Raw genomic sequence first — 16,494 nt, forward strand, 5'->3', positions numbered from 1 at the left:
TGAGTGGCTCAGTGGATTGAAAGCCAGGCATGAGGTCCTAGATTCAAATCTGGCCTCACATACTTCCTAGCTGTGTGACCCATGGCAAGTCACTTAACCCCCATTGCCTAGCCCTTACTTCTCTTCTGCCTTAGAACCAATACACAGTAATGATTCTAAGATGGAAGGTAAGCACTTTTTTAAAGAAAGAAAAAAATTAATAACCTTAGCAAAGTTGCAGGATATAAAAAGAATCACATAAATCATCAACATTTCTATATATTACCAACAGAGTCTACAGCAAGAGAGAGAATGAGAAATTCCACTTAAAATAACTATAAATATTATAAAATACCTACAGGTCTACCTACCAAGACAAGCCCAGGAATTATTTGAAAACAATTACAAAACTCTTTTCACACAAATAAAGTCAGTTCTAAATAACTAGGAAAATTTCAGTTGCTCATGAGTAGACTGAACAATTCTACACAAACTAACTATTCAGTGCCATACTAATCAAAGTACCCAAAAATTAGTTCACAGAGCTAGAAAAATTAAAACAAAATCATCTAGAAGAACAAAAGTCAAGAATATCAAGGGAAAATTAAAAAAAAATGAAAAGGAAGGTTCCCTAGCAATATCAGATCTCAAACTGTACTTTAAAGTGTTAATCATCAAAACAATCTGTTACAGGTTAAGAAATAATAGTAGTGGACCAATGGAATACATTAGGTATGCCATACTTGGTAGAAAATGACCATCTAAAATGGCCCAAAATTTTCCCTCTAGCCCTATTTTTATCTCAGAAGCCAGCCTAGAGGTGATTTATACATCTCACCATTTGAGATGCTATTGGGACATCCACCTATTCAGGCTTAATCATTTTATCCCTGCATATACATCATTGTTAGGAGGGGATACAACCATTGCCACATATATCAAACAATTACAAACAAAAATTGCAAGAACTCTACAACTCTGGAGCTGCTCTTCAGGCAGGCCCCATAGACTTCTCACTTCATGATTTAAACCCAAGTGATAGCATGTACATAAAGAATTTCAAACGTACTGGGTCAACTGAACCTGCTTATGATGAACCATTCCAGGTCCTATTGACTACACTAACAGCTATTAAAATTAGGGGAAAGGCCTTATAGACTCACTGTAGCCATGTGAAACAAGTACTTGATCCCCTTATCTTTATGTGTGCCTTTATAGAAGTCCATAACAACTTGTATTGATAATTTGAAAAACTTGTATTTTGTGATTTTTGAATATTTGGTATTTTCTTTGTACCTATAATACCTCGCAAAAAAAAAAAAAAAAAAACCTGTATTCGTGACTTATACTGGTGACCTGTATTGACTTGATTTGAATTTTATGCCTTTTTTATGGAAATTTTTTATTATCTTCAATGTATTATTGATTTTATACCTCATTTGCACTCACACTGTGGACCATGGTTGTAAAGAAGGGGACTGCCCCCTAGTTTTTGTTTTTTAAAAGTGCCAAGTATTTGGTTTTCTTTGGTTGCAAAAAAATTATTACCATCTCCCCCTTGTATTGATGTATATACTCTTTATTTTATTGTGATTATAAACTTATTTATGTTTGTTATGATCCATTGGGGAGACTGGTCTCCCAAAGGATCATAGGGGAAATGTGCATTTGGGAATGGCTCTAAAACCTGGAAGACTACATTTCCCAGGGCTCTCTACCCCAACTTCCTCAGACACTCCCACTTTCTTTGTGGGAGGTGTCTGAGAAAATATAAGAGAGAAGTGTGGGTTTTGGCACCCTTTCCCCAGAATGAGAGGAGAGCCTTTTGGTCCCTGCATAGCTGCCAGGGATCAAACTTTCTCTAGCTTTCCCAAACCTTTCTTTTTGTGAAGATTGGATTTAGCTATCTCCTGATTGTAACAATGAAGATATTTAGCTCTTTCTTTATTGTGAAGATAAAATTATAATCTCCTGATTGTAACAATGAAGGTACTTAGCTCTTCCTTTATAGTGAAGCTAGAATTGCAAGCTACAATCTATTTTTAGATTTTAACTACAAAAAGATGTTAAGTAACTACAAAAGGTGAATTAACCACAAAAAGGTGTTAAGTAACTACAAAAGGTGAACTTACCAAAAGAGGTATTAAGTAACCCAAAAAGATATAATATAACCATATTAGAAGGTGAGAACTAAAGAATAGACAGTCCTGGAGAAAAGTGTCTGCTGTGATTGGTAGATGTGAAAATTAGGGGAGGTGATACAAGAGAAAAAGATCTTTAAAAAGAGGACCAAAAGGCAGAAGGAGATCATTTGGACATTCAGAGGATTCAGACATTCAGATCATTCATTTGGACTCAGACATTCGAACAGTTGTTTGGAGATTCGGGCACTGACTCGGAGGAGCGACTGGAAGACAGACCCTTGAGGAGTGACCTGAAGGCAGACACCCAGACTTCTTTTAGACTGTCACCATTGGTAAGTGAAAAGCTGACTTAGTGCCTCCAGGTAAGGCCCAGCTTCTTGAGACTCTCCTTCCCCTGGCTGGGGCTTAGAATTTCTAACTGGTATCACAGGAAACCAGAGCGCGCTCGCTCTCTCGCTCTCTCTCTCTCTCTCTCTCTCTCTCTCTCTCTCTCTCTCTCTCTCTCTCTCTCGATATATATATATACACATATACACACATACATATGTCTCTCTCTCATTCCTTAATAGCTTCCTTCTATTGTAAATATTGTAAATAAATTACCATAAATTCCATTTACTTTAGCAATTCAATTTTGGGATTTAGAAATTGAATCCCTGGCGACCACCTAATTAATAATATATTTGAGTCCAACCACAATTTAATTTTAACATTTTCTAACCTTAAATAAATCTTGCTAACTATCCCTGAAGTTTAGACTAATTTTGTTCTGTACCCCAGCCTACCTCTAAAGGGCTCAGTTTGGGTTAATTTCCCTACTGGAGCTGGGGGTGACTCGGCTACCTTCCTTCCTGTTCCTTTCCCTTCTTTTCCTCACCTTTCCCTCCAATTTTCCCAATCAACATAGGTCCTACCATAAATGAACTAGGGGAGCATACAATAGTTCACTTGTCAGTCCTATGGATAAGGGAAGAATTTATGATCAACAAGAGATAGAGAGCATTATAAGAAATAAAATGGGTAATTTTGACTACATTAAATTAAAAGGGTTTTGTAAAAACAAAACCAAAGCAATTAAATTTGGAACAAAAGTAAAAAACAGGAGAAAAAATTTTACACCAAGCAACTCTACCAAAGGCCTCATTTCTGAAATACATAGAGAACTGAGTCAAATCTATAATACAAATCATTCCCCAGTTTATAAATAGTCAATGGATATGAACATGCAGTTTTCAGACAAAGAAATGATTATCTACAGTAATATGAAAAAATGCTCCAAATCACTGTTGATTAGAGAAATACAAATTAAAACAACTCTGAGGTACCACTTCACACCAAGAAACATGACAGAAAATGAAAATGACAAATGTTGAGGATATAGGAAAATCAGGACACTAATGCATTGTTGGTTGAGTTGTGAAGAGATCCAACTTTCTGGAGAACAATTTAGAATTATGCCCAAAAGGCTATAAAACTGTATATAATCTTTGATTTAGCAGTACCACTACTAGGTCTGTATCCCACAGAGATATTAAAAAAAAAAGGTAGGGTCAGGCTATTTGTACAAAAATATTTATAGTAGCTCTTTTTGTGGTGGCAAAGAATTGGAAACTGAGGGAATGTTGACCAACTGGGAAAAGACTGAATAAATTGTGGTATATGATTGTAATAGAATACTGTTGTGCTATAAAAAAAATGATGAACAGGAGTTAAATACCTAAAAAGAACTACATGAATTCATGCAGAATGAAGTGAATAGAATGAGAACATTATACATAGTATCAGCAATAATGTATGATGAACTATGAATGACTTTGCTATTCTCAGTATACAACAATCCAAAACAATCTCAAAGTATTTATGATGAAAAATGCTATCCACCTCCAGAGAAAGAATTGATAGAATCTGAATGCAGATTCAACCAGATCATTCTTCACTTTTATTTTTTCATAGGTTTTGTGTTTATGTATGTGTTTTCTTCCACAATATGATAAACATGGAAATGTTTTATATGATAGTTGAAGTATAGAAAATTCCTAACTGTCTTGGGGTGAATGGAAGGAGGGAGAGAGGAAAAAAAGTCAAAAATTGTTTTTACATTTAAGTGGGAAATAAAACATTACTTATGGAAGAACAGAAGAGATAAATGAAAATATATATATATATATATATATTATCTCATTTGATCCACACAACTCTTTAGAGATCAGAGAAAAGGAGAAAATGGAGTTAAGGGGTTTTGAGAATTGGAAAAGTCTAAGTCCACAGAGATGGCCTCCATTTTCTCATTTAAATATGAGGTAAGGGCCTTTTCTGTGAGAAAGGGGCAGTAGTATTATAGGAGATTTGAAAAAAAACTACTATGGAGAATGCAAAAGAAAATTAATTGTTGAGGAATAAGAAGATATGCCTTGCAGCAATGAATGATGAACCTCAGAGAGGTTGTGAATTACCAGCTAAAAAGAAAGTTAAATTACAACCAGGATCTTTCAGATGCCAAGTTTTAGTTCCACTAAAGTGCATTGCTCCTCAAAGATACATCACATATTAAGATGTATCAAATACAGAGCAATGATAGTGGCTTTTGCTCAATCATAGCAATAAAATGGACAAGATAGAGAACTATGTATCCACAATCTGAAGATCAGCCAAACTCAATCTTGTTAGGAATTCCTTTCACACAACAAAAAGAAATCAACTACTCAACTCTAATTTTGCTTGTTTTTATTTAAAAGGAAAAATAATTTTTAGATTTCCCATTTGTAAAGAAAGGAAAAATAAGAGTAAAACACATTCAATAAATTAAGCCCAATATGATAAGGACATAATAAAAGAACATTAAGCTACTCCTAATGAAGTAAAGCCACTCTGCCCTGACAAACTAAACCTCAGAGCACTGAAAAAGCTGCCAGCTAGGACTACCATTAATGTTAGTGGTCTTTGAAAGATCATGAGAAATAAAGAGTTAAGTAAGGAGAACTGGGAAAGCCATATATACAATGGCTATCACAATGGAATTGGAAAGAACAGGAAAAAATTATACTGAACTGTTTTAATTCATTTGGTCACTAATTATAATGATAAAATTTGTACCTGCATATGAGTTATCTTTTTTTGCAGTGGTGAGGAACTATAGGTATGGCACATTTCATATACTGTCAGACTCAGCTAATGTCTTGATTAGTTTTACTAAACTTTTCTTTTTTTCCCTTTTTATTTTTTTTGTCACAAGATTTAAATAGCTCACTAGCTAGTGGAAGAGAGGTGGTATATTCAGAAACTAAGGTGATATAAAGATAAAATATATCAACATCAAAAAGAATAATCACTTAAAATGCAAACATCTTGGAGAATCTTTTTCTATACCATCTGATAAGGCTGAAATAGGTAATGATTGAAACCAACCCATTTATTTATTCTCTCTCAAGAGCAAGAGGTCTTTTTTAGGTTATGGAATCCTTAAGCAATATGAAGTCTATAGACCTCAGAATAATATTCTTAAATTCTTAAATAACTAAAGGAAATGCTAATTTTCAACTAAAGGTCAGTGAAAATAAAGATGAAATATTCTTGTCTAACTTCAAGAACCATATGAAATCTGTCCACAGAACCAAGGAGATCTATGGATTGTTAAGAACTCCTACTTTATATTGACTCAAAATAAAGTAGATTTTCATCATTCTGGTATAGTCAAAGTCATTAGAATCATTTCATATTTCTCTTTGGTGCCAAACAGTCCTAATTCTTTGGTTCTGTATCATAACCCTTTAGCCATCTGATAGACTTTCTGTCAACAGATATAGCCTCAACTCCCTTCAAGGAAGAGAGGACACAAGAAGTTACCCATGTCTTCAAAGATAGCAAAACAGGAAGTGAGACCATGGAATTTCTTTCAGTCTGATCTCTGGCAGAGTATCTTATAAATCTCTACATTCTGTGTGCTCTGTGGTAAGATTCATTTCCTGTGCCTAAATTGAGTATGGTTATTAGATAGATGCTTTCGTTCTGGTTTTTAAGGCGCTGGTTTCTCTTACATTTAACTTGGTGACATCATTTAATGTAAAATACATAATTAAAAAGTAACCTTTATGTCCTAATCCTAACTTTATCGTATCATTTTAGTGAAAGTAAACAAGTCTATTTAGTGATTCTGGACAAGCTAGTGTTAAAGATAGACTCTAACTTCAATTTCTCAGGAAGTGATATGAGGATAAACAAAAGGACTAAAAATGCTAAAAACTATGACATTTTAACTATCAGTTTAAATCTGAAAGTAGAATTATAGCATCTAAGCTATATAATTTCATCTCTGCTACTACTTTTGTGACCCTGGACAAGTCATTTTATCTCTTTGGGTCTTATTTTCCTCATCTACAAAAAAACGTAAGATCCTTTCTTACTCCAGAGAAGTTAACTTAATTAACTTTAATTAAATAGAAGACTACTTAATGGTGGGGAAGTTCAGTGGCTCAGTGGATAGAAAGCCAGGCCTTGAAACAAAAGGTCCTGGTTTCAAATCTAACCTCATCGTTTTGACCTGTATAACCCAGAGCAAGTCACTTGACCCCAACTGCCTAGCCCTTACCATAAACTCTTCTGCCTTGGAATTGATACTTGTAGTGATTCTAAGACAGAGGGTAAGGGTTAAAATTACTTAATGGGAAGCCCACTGGTGGGGGTTCAGGAGCTACAATAATAGAAGTAGGCAGCCATGGGACTACCTCTGCGACCCAATCTGAGTCTGAGTGAGAGTGAAGAAAGGAACTCAGAAGGAGTTGTAACATTTTTATGAAATAGGCTTAAATTACTCATTATGTGTACCTACATAATTATATGTATTTAACTTACGCGATTTCTTCTTCTCAAAAGTTTCAGAGTACCTTCCCCACTGGTCTTTCTATCATCACATGTTATTACTACTACTTTTTTTTTAATCCTTGCCTTCTGTGTAATATCAGTTCTAAGACAAAAGAGCAGAAAAGGGCTAGGCAATTGGGGTTAAGTGACTTGCCTAGGGTCTCACATCTAGGAACATAAATTACATCCAACCCTAGGTTTCTCTCTTTCCTTCCTCTATATCCTATCATGCTAGCCCACAGCTGACAGAATGTTTTCTTCACCTAGACCTCCATGACCCTGAAATAAGCCCATAATCACTTCAAATATTCTAAGAATTTTTACTGCTATCAACAGGTGGAAATACACAGTTCAAAGTCCTATCTGTTACTTGTGTCTTATCCACTATTTCTCAATTAGAACTTGTAAATATGATAATGGATTGTTAGGTTCACAAAGCACCAAGAAAACATCTAAAATATTTCATAAGAAAATCCATACTTATGAGAAACTACACATCTTAGATAGAAGAACTATGAGTTATAGGGTACTAGTGAGTTCCAGATACCTTGACAAGACAGAAGAAAAAAAAGCTGGAGACAAAGACAAAAGGTAAATTTTTATTCTGTGTAAATGACCATTTATATAGTGTAAATTGTGTAAATAATGTAAATGAACACTTGTATCCAAAATCCACTTAGGGTATAGGTGCTCAAGACTGATAATATCTCAAACCAATAAAGATCAGAACTGTGGGTGGGCACATCTAATAGTATGATAAAGAGATAAGTCATTTATTCCTAAGCCCCAGAATACCTACATCAGCATGTATATATACACCACATTACAACAAATTAAGCTAGTGATGGCAAACCTATGGCACACAGAAAGTTCTCTGTGGGCATGTGGCTCCCTCTCCTCCCCACCTCCCCCAGAGTTCATTACTAGAAAAGCAGAGGAACTCAGATGAAGCTGCTCCCTTCCCCCTCTCTACCTTGCCTGATGACATTTTCTCCATCCCCTGCCCCTCTGCCCCTCAGCCAACGGGAACACACAGGGGATAAGGTGGGCAGCTCACAGGTGGCAGAGCTGGAGGGGAGCAGAGCACTCAGACCACTCCCCTCCTCCTTTCTACATTTCCTGAGGACATTACTCACTTCACCCATCTCTCTGTCCAGCAGCTCAATGGGAGCACTTCCTCCCTTCCCTAAGTGTGTGTAGTGGGGGAGGGGGAACATGACCTTCAGTGTCTGGGGGTGGGGGTGCAGCACTTGGTCTTGGGGGTAGGGTGTGGGTAGGGCCCAAAACTCTGTCTCCAAAAGTTTGCCATCACTGACTTAAGCCAATTAAATAAATAGTACATTACAGACATTATCTCCATCTATGTTTTTAGTAAAAATATGAAGGGTAGAATGTGAACGCAGAATAGTTTATTACTTAAAGGTATCTTATCAAATAGCCACCACCTAACTAATGCATTTCAAAATTATTTTTTAAAAGGTTTGAAACAAATAAACAAAAAATTGTCTGGCTGACTCTGGGTTAATTAAAACATGTTACAATACCAAAAACCCTATTTTCTGGGCATTTTGATTAAATTAAGGCTTCACTATACAATTATCCAAAAATCATGCAACTATTAAGCAAATATTGATTGTTTCTTCTACATAGACCAAGTATGAAAAGTTATGTTTTAACTATGACTCAGAGATCTGCAATATAAAATCTATTTGCTGTAATATTCACTTCTCAAAAATGCTATCGAGGCCCAAGAAGAAAATGCTATTCTGAGTAACAAAAAATGTTAAAATCCACATTCTACACTCACTTTACTCCTTGAAAGACCATTTACTCTTAGTTTACATATAAATTTAACCAGTCAGATTATGTGGCTTTCTAGTCCATAGATCAGATTCAACAAAGTAAAAGCAGAGAATATACAGAGAAAAGCAAAAAGTAATAGCTGATAACAAGAATGAGATACATTTGGATAAACAATAAAAAAGTCATTATAAGAACTACAAAAGCCAAAATAAGGTAGAACCATTTAAGGTGGGAAATAGCTCTATACAACTCAATGGGTCTTAAGGGCATTATTGCATCAGACTATGTAATAACTGATGCTTAAGAAGATGACTCCAATTGATAAATAAAAGGTTAAATTCTGTTCACTAATTATGTTCAAACACTGCTTAAGAAGGTAGATAAATTTGTAGTATATTTTCAACTTCAATACAAAATGGCTCCATCAATTATTTTACCTATGATTTACCTTGAGGTTGTAAGTCATATTCACAATCATCTCCAAGGAAATTGCTCTGACCCATGAGTGAAGTTAAAATTTGTCAAAAGAAATAAAAAATTATAATACTACAGGTATATGTCAAAGTCAATTTGAGGGACAGCTAGGTAGCTCAGTGGCTAGAGTACCAGGCCTAGAGTTGGAAGGATCTGGATTCAAATGTGAACTAAGATACTTTCTTAGCTGTGTGACTCTGGGCAAGTCACTTAATCCCAATTGCCTAGGCCTTACTGCAAACTCTTCTACCTAGAAACTGATACTTATAACAATTTTAAGACAAATAGTAAGGGTTTTTTAAAAAATAAAATTGAGCTAAATCTTAACAATCAATTTCAATGAAAATCACTCATCTTTTTATTAAATTTGTTATATTAAAGAAGTCTCCACTTAAAGAAAACTGTGGGCAACTGAGCTCCTGGACAACCTTTATTTAGTAAGGATTACAACACTGTCAACTTCTTTCTTACCTATATCAATCAATTAATAAATATGTTCTAAGTACTTACTCTGCCCAAGGCAAAGTTTAGGAACAAATAAAGAAGTGTTTTATAGTCCTTGTGAGGCCATAATCCTTTTGGGAAAATAAAACATCAGAACACAGTAGAAAGAACACTATAGACTCATTTAGAGGAGGCCACGTTTCAAATCATAACTGAACTGTGAATTCAGCTAGATCACTTAACTTTTCCTGTCACTGAGTTTTTTTTACCTATAAAAGGAGGTAGTTGGACCAGACAATCTCCATTAAAATATAGTAATCTGGAATAGCTTCAAAGAGAAGAGCATTGAAGAATGACACGTAAGGTAAACTGGCACCAAATTACAGAGGGACTTGAATGGCAGGTTTCAGAATTGGAACCTTATTATCCCAAAAGCAAGTGAGCCATTTAAGGGCTTTTGAAAAGTGAATGACAAATATGAGAAAAATAATTTGGAGTATACAGGTTGGATTATAAAGAGTTGAGTCCAAAGAAAGAACCTACTAAGGAAGTTATTGTTTAGGCATGAGGTGATAAAAGCTTGAACTACAATAGTATTAGAAATAGAAAAGTGAATGAAGAACACACATAGGAGTCAATGTAGAGGACTTTCATTTTTCAAACTTAGATGTCTAGGAGAATTGTGTTACCATTAAGAGGAACAGGAAAATCAAAAGTGAGAATTAGTTTAGGGAAATAAGACACCGAGTTTAGCTTCAAAGGGACAGCTATGTGGTGCAGTGGATAGAGTGCCATCCCTGGAATCAGGGTGAGTTCAGATCTGGCCTCAGACACTTAACTAACTGTGTGGCCCTGGGCAAATCAGTTAACCTTGTTTGCCTCAATTTCCTCATCTGTAAAATGATCTGGGGAAGGAAATAGTAAACCATTCCAGCATCACTGCCAAGAAAACTCCAATGGGGTCACAGAGAGTCAGACACAAGTGAAACATGACTGAACAAATTAGTTTCAAATGTGCTGTTTAAGATAATCACAAATATCCATGTAAAAATGTCACAGAAGCAAAAAAGATCACAACAAATGAGAAAAGCACTATAACTAAATTATAATCTAAGTACTATATATACATAAAATCCTAAAACCTGGGATGTCATCTTAAAATGTGGGCCAAAACAAGAACAGCAAATATGATTATGACCTGAAGTAGCAACCTTCTTTAACTGTTTTATTCTCTACTATGCCGAGGTACTATTTTTATAGATTTAGATAAACCACAGATCAAGTTAAAATTCCCCCATATATAACTACTACATTTACCCCCCAAAAAAAGCCAAGGCTATTTTTTCCAACTAGTTTGACTTGGAATCAGAGATCATCATCAACTATCAAATGGGTTTGTTCAAATATCTTTACAATAATTAAAAAGAGAAGCTCTTTAAGAAAGTGGAGTAAACAGTGGGCAAAGGACTAGCTTCCCCTTTCACCTGCTGTATACCTGAGCCCTTACAGACTTCAGGAAGAATTATATGGGCAGAGTTTTGAATAACTGTCCAGATGTGCTATTATGAGAAAAAACGATGTTTGTTCTAGATGTATTCAAAAGACACCTAACATAAGAAGTAAAGAACATCATTAGAGAAATATTGATTTTATGGTCAGGAGAAATGCTATCTCAGCTTCAGATGTCTAGTGAAGTAAGTAGCCAAGCCTTTAAAGATTAGATAAATACTACAATAGCAACCCATCCTTTTGATCATATATACTATAGGAAACTGCATTATAAAGCAGAGTGATATAAAATGCTTTCCCACTGAAATAATGTTATGGGGGGGGGTCTCCTATTCAAGGGTTTATCAAATAAATCACAGATATGACTAAAGTTCTAACCAGATGCCTCATTCCTATGTTCTTAAAGGTAATACCAGCAGAATATCAGCTCTAACAGGTCCTGTTGAACTGGAAGGACTTTGATAGAGCTCTGCTGGTATAATATTTATCTTGTCATCTGAGGACATCTTATCACCGTTGTTGGCTGGAAAGTGATGAATTTTTCTGCCTCAGCACCTAAACATTTTCAATTATGTTGTATCAAAAGTTATTACCTGCTAAGGTGAAGTGAGTACCAACATTGTAAGTATTACTTACAAATCTTCACATTCAGTTGGTCAATTATCATTTAAGTGCCTACCATGTGCCAGTCACTGGTCTAAGCAGTGGGAATGCAATGAAAGACAAAGGCAGTTTTTACTTTCAAGGAGCTAAATCTAATGGGAAACAGCAGCCAACAGCCATGCACAAGTAATGTCTAGACATAATAAACTGGAGGTAATATTAGAGAGAAGACATGGAAGACAAAAGAAAGGCAAAATTGCTTGCAAAAGGTGGACTTTACCTGAGACCTGAAGGAAGCCAGAGAAGCCCTGAAGCAGGGATGAGAAGGGAGAACATTCTAAACATGTGTGACAGTGTAAAGATTAAATTTTAGGGGAGACGGGGAGACTGAGGCAGGATGAAATGACTTGCCTAGGGTCACACAGCTAGTTAGTGTCTAAGGCCAGATGTGAACTCAGGATGATGAGGCTTCCTGGTTCCAGGACTAGCATTCAAGCCACTGTGCCACCTACCTGCCCCCCAAAACTTTTTCCTCCAGATTGGCAAGAGGAATGTAAAGATTAAAATTTAGGGGAGATGGGGAGACTGAGGCAGGTAGAAATTAGTTTCTCTCTGCAAGGAGTATTATATTTTTTTAGAGGTTTATTAAAGGTTAAAGATTAAAAAATATACAAGTAAGAAACATGTGCCTAGGCCAGAGGCCTAGACAAAATAACCTCACATCACGCAAGAGACCATCCGCTCCAAAACGGAAGTCCAAAAAGAGCCAAGAGCCCTCAAAAGCCTTTGAATCAGCTTAAATACCTTCTCTATCTCGGCCCAGGTAAGATTACAAGGCATTCTGGGGAAGTGGAGCAAAGGCTCGTGGGGATTGTAATCCTGTATTCGAGTCTATTTTTTACAACAGCAAAGTAAACAAAACAACATGCCATAAGAGCAAAGACAGAATGTCTACAAGCTTTTTATAAATAAATTAAACTTTAAAAAATTCTAATTCCTCCATATAGATGACTATAAATTATATACCCAGAACTTGAAAAACATGACTCTCGTATCATCAATATCACTTAAAACTAATGTGCTAGCTACAGAAAACATTACATAATTAATTGACAAATTTTTTTCCTTACTTTCTTAGAATTAGAGGATCATTGGTTGTCCTAGCATTTTAACAAACTTATATAAGAAGATATGTACAACTGCTTTTTCTTCCCCTCTCTAAATTTCCTTATCTTAAACAAAAGGATTTTAAATCATTCTTAGACCTTAGAACTATATTAAGAGTTGGAAAGCACTTTTCAAAAATAGCCTGTAATTCCAATTAATTACCACTAGATGACAAGCTAGGAGCTTAGCAAACTGAAATAAAGGCATTAATGTCTAAGAATGTAAAGGTAGCACTAAATGAAACTATGCAACATGATGGGCTCATCAATAAAGGAACAACAAAAAGTGTTATCTAAGGCATAAGTAATATCGTTTACACTGCCCTACCAGCCCATTAGGAAAGTGTCCTTTAAATTGTATTTCCCAACCCACTCCCAAAATGAACATCTAACAGTTTACTGTAATGAGTATATACTTAATATAAATTCATGGATTTGGATCCATGTCCTGACTATGTGCTAAGGATGGTTCTTGGAAGAGAACAATACTATATCTTCATAGAAAGTATGGAATTCTAGTATGGCACAAGTCCATTCAATTCTATTTTGTCTCATGCTGGTAGGGAAATATCTCCAGGTTCTTGAACACTATGCCAATATATGCAAACTCTGGCAGATTCCACCAAGGTGAAAAGGCACTGGGAATGGTCCTAGCAAAAGAAAGTAAGTTCACAGAAGCTCATTGTCACCAAGGGAAGAGTCAGCAGGTCATTTCTTTTTTCCTTTGCTGACAAAAGCAACTCATGAAATCATCTACAATGGTATAGAAAGTTTTTAATCTTTGTCAATGAAGGGAGCATGCACACCAGTGAAATTATAGAGCCTTAAATGAATGATGAAGTATACTACTTTGGCACTGATTAAAAAGAATATTCATTAAGTTTGAAAATTCTAGTTAAAAGGTTTACAAAAAGCTCTGTTCCCAAGGATAGAATTAAAGATGAAGCCTTGGGTTGAAGAACATGAAAACAATGAAGAGAATGTGGTAGGGAAAAGGTAACAACTAATAAGAGTGATGAAGAAATGACAGATGGCCACATTGGAAGGTATTAGTAATAACTCTGAGAAATTCAGAAAGTCCAGAAGGTCTGCAATTTCATAGGTATGCAAAATTCCCAGTAGAAATATTTCCTCCATCAAAGCAGATCAACAACTCATCTGTAACTGTCTTTGAGAATGCTTGGGTAAACATGGAAAAATTTTTACATTTTTTTTAATTAAAAAAAAGAGAATTGCTTGGGACTTATTTGGCATGATAGCTAAGTTGTACTGTGTCTTTTTTTCCTTTTTCCTTTTTATTCTTTGTTATAAGGGAAAGTTCTTTAGGAAGTAGAGAAAGGGGGATATATTTGGAAATGAAAGTGATATAAAAACAAAAGTTATCAATTTTTAAAATTTTAATATCTTTAGGGCCCTGTAAGTAATTTGCCCAAACACAGTTTGTATCAGAGGCGAAACTCAGGTCTTCCCAACTCTTAGGAACAGTTCCTCTACTCACTACAAGTTCTCTCAGCAAAATAACATATAAGAAAAGAAATGAAAACTTCAGGGGCATTATTCTTAAAAATCACGTTCTGGAGTGGGGGGGGGAGGCAGCTGGGTGGCTCAGTGGATTGAAAGCCAGGCCCAGAGACTGGAGGTCCTGGGTTCAAATCTGACCTCAGACATTTCCCAGCTGTGTGACCCATGGCAAATCACTTAACCCCCATTGCCTACCCCTTACCACTATTCTGCCTTAGAAACAATACCCAGTATTGATTCTAAGATGAAAGGTAAGGGTTTAAAAAAAAAAAGTTATATTCTTATGGTGCACTGACTATAGCCATGTACAAATACAATTATTTGGTAGTCATGTTCAAGTCAGTAATCTTATTCATTTAAAAATCAATACGGTACAGCCAACTATAGAACTGTTTGCCTTAACAGATTAATTAGAAAGTTCACTGTAAATAGCATAGAATCAAAGAAGTGATGTAGCCAAGAATCTACCAGAAAATTGTGGTCTAAAAAATCTGGTTACTGGATAATCCTGACAAAAGAAAAATCACTTGTATAATATTTTAAAGCAGAGGGGAAACTGGCAGGAGCCTACATCTATCAAGTTATATAAAACATAACTATAATTTACCATTAAGCAGGGCATTTTCTTCTTTTATGGACTTACAAAAAGCTTTCAGTTTTTACAATGTCTATCTATTTGCCATCTGCCACTCTTCTTAAGTTTAGAGGAAGAAGCAGAGGTAATATCTGATATAGGACATTTTGAGGATAAAGGAGAAAAAGGGTTCTATTATAGTTATTTTGAGAGGCAATACTGTATAATGCACTAAAAGGATAATGGAATTGTTTTTGCATCCTGGCAGTTACTGGCCCTGTGACCTTGGACAAGTCATATCCCTTCTGTAGGTCTCAGTTCTCTTATCTGTAAAACTACCAGGCTGGGCTTAATCTTCCCTGTCCCTCCAAGATCTCAACTGACCACTCCAGGACTCTATGATCTTAAGATCCCTATATGAATATAAGCATATAGACAATTTATCTAGGGGATGAACAAGCTGAGTTACTTTTCCTTGAGATAAAGGGAAAAAAAACACTAGTATCAAAGCAAGAGGTGGTGTTTCACAGATTTCTCAGCTGCTCAGGCCTGATCTCCGGAAAGCAATCCTAACTGGCCAGCCAGCTGGTCTACAAAGATGAATTTGCAAGTATGCAATTCAAGATCAAGCACAGTGTCCAACAACCACTACAAAGGATTCATCCTTCCCTCTTCCTGGACCACAAAAAGTGGCCGTCAGCCTCTGAAGAGAAAGATTTCGTCCATCAAATGTGGACACTGACATCTCCGGCCAAGCGATCTATCCCAGTGAATTTCCTGGTCCGTTTTGGAGTTGTTTTTTTCAGGTGCCCAGAAGGCCTGCAGGAATCCCTTTGGTGAAGGCAGAAGACCCTGGCCCGAGAGGCAAGGAACGTTTCGCTTTATGAGGAGCATCCGGCCATCTAAGGCAGCAGGAAAGAAATGACCACCCGGGCGCAGCCCTAGACACCCCGCAGGGCCTCTGAGGGACACGGGGATGCAGGCTCAGCCCAGCCTTGAGCCATTGGGGGAGGCAGGAGTGGGGCTGGGGCCCAGCCGCGCCCTCTGCACGCACGCACACACACACACACACACACCCGCTCGGCCCCGGGGCCCACGAACCCCGCGGGGGTCATTCACTCACCCACGGGAGGTCGCGGCCGCCAGTCCGGCCCGGACACAGCCGCCGCCCCCGGGCCCAGCCCAGCGACCGCCCGGTCAGCGGGGAAGGAGCCCGGAGGGATGGTGAAAAGTATGGTGCGAGCCCGCGACGTCGGGCAGTCACATCCCCTCAGTCCCGGCTGGGCGTGCAGAGGTTGCCCGTACCCCGCGTTCGCCGCCTCCGCTCCTTCAGCCTCCTCAGCAGCCACCGCCCCTTCCTCGCCTCCTTCCCTCCCCTCCCTCCCTCCCCGGCCTGAGCCCCAGCCCCGCCCCACCCCAG

The 16,494-nt window shown here is 37.0% G+C and overlaps 1 protein-coding gene across 18 annotated transcripts in view; it reads right to left on the reverse strand.

Moving 5' to 3' along the window:
- The window catches only part of CCSER2 (coiled-coil serine rich protein 2), a 190,554-nt gene that overhangs the window by 114,890 nt on the left and 59,170 nt on the right, over positions 1-16,494 (reverse strand). For 5 of the 18 annotated variants that reach the window (XM_056797339.1, XM_056797324.1, XM_056797317.1 and 2 more), the window contains exon 1: positions 16,198-16,481. The exons of 11 other annotated variants lie outside the window; for them this stretch is intronic. The gene's annotated coding sequence lies outside the window, so the exon portion shown is untranslated. Of the gene's footprint in view, positions 1-16,197; positions 16,482-16,494 lie in introns of those variants that run through there. 2 more of the 18 variants (XM_056797371.1, XM_056797356.1) reach the window with 2 other exon arrangements.

The sequence above is a fragment of the Monodelphis domestica genome, chromosome 1 (assembly GCF_027887165.1).
Source record: "Monodelphis domestica isolate mMonDom1 chromosome 1, mMonDom1.pri, whole genome shotgun sequence".
Taxonomy (NCBI): domain Eukaryota; kingdom Metazoa; phylum Chordata; class Mammalia; order Didelphimorphia; family Didelphidae; genus Monodelphis; species Monodelphis domestica.